Below are 1,155 nucleotides of genomic sequence, written 5' to 3' on the forward strand. Positions count from 1 at the left end.
ATCAGCTGCCATGGACATCAAGATTCAAAACTGGAACAAATAAAAAAAGCTCAAATTCAGGAAACATTTTGCCCAGACTTGATCTGATCCCACATGTCTGAATCCGGTTCGTCTGGTTCAGGTTCTAAAATCCCAATCTGGACCACTGAGGTACCCCCTTACACTGCCAGAATCTATGTGGCCTCCTCCTGGTTTACTGACACACCAGTTTTCTGTCGTGGAACCGGTTCTGACACCTGGAGCAGATCAGGTCTGTTGTGAAAGCATGTGAGCCAGAAGCACATCAATCGGTTTCATTTAAACTTTTGTAAATTAGTGACATTTTAAAAAGTGATATTTAGTAGAAGCGTAATGGTACATGTGTCAATACCATCACGGTACAGACGTTTGGTACGAGTACATTAAAGCACACGTTAAATATGTTCGTCACAGGTGAAGACCGCTGCCGTACAAGGTTTTATTCAGATGCGTTTCAATAACAGCCACAAGAGAAAGAAGCAGAGAAGAAACTATTTAAACTTTACACACGAAACAAAAACTGAAGCTAAAAGACCTGCGTGTTTGATTCAAATCAGAAAAGTTTTCATCATGCTCAGAGGTGCAGGTATGGCAAGCAGTTACGTCTTATAATGTGTGCTTTGAAACATTCCATCTGTTTGATATCCTTAATAACAAATGCCATTTTCCCACACGAGCTCTCAGTTAGCTGAGACGCTCCGTGTGAGCGTTTATTTGATTTACTTTGTCCGTTCACGTTCAGGGAACTGATTTAGTTTTGTGTCACTTTGTTTTGTATTAAGATGTGGTGAATTTATTTTTTTTGTAACATTTCTTAATTCACGAGAAAGATACTTTTCTGGAGGTTATTAAACTTTGTGTTTAACACATGGACACTGTTTACACAGATTTTTGATAAGGACCGTAGAATATGACTTATTTATACCCAGTTAACAAACCCTGCCTTGCTGTACCTGAGACCAAACTCAAACGTCTTTTTCTGTTTCTGCTTCTGGAAGAGCGTCTGTTCAAAAATAACACATTTGGCTTCGGTTTTATTTTCCTGTTGCACCAAACGGTGACACTTAACCGTGATCGTTACACCCTGAATATTAATTATTAGCAGGGCAGCGCAGCAGAAACCAGGTGAAGCACACC

At 39.8% G+C, this 1,155-nt stretch overlaps 1 protein-coding gene across 1 annotated transcript in view; it reads left to right on the plus strand.

Annotated features, from left to right (window-relative positions):
• The window catches only part of LOC119410819 (sodium/potassium-transporting ATPase subunit beta-3), a gene marked incomplete in the record, with an annotated part of 19,564 nt that extends 18,974 nt beyond the window's left edge, over nucleotides 1-590 (plus strand). Inside the window, 1 exon segment of the mRNA XM_037677741.1 lies at nucleotides 1-590.
• Nucleotides 591-1,155: the final 565 nt, after the last annotated feature.

The sequence above is a fragment of the Nematolebias whitei genome, chromosome 6 (assembly GCF_014905685.2).
Source record: "Nematolebias whitei isolate Nwh7 chromosome 6, NemWhi1, whole genome shotgun sequence".
Taxonomy (NCBI): domain Eukaryota; kingdom Metazoa; phylum Chordata; class Actinopteri; order Cyprinodontiformes; family Rivulidae; genus Nematolebias; species Nematolebias whitei.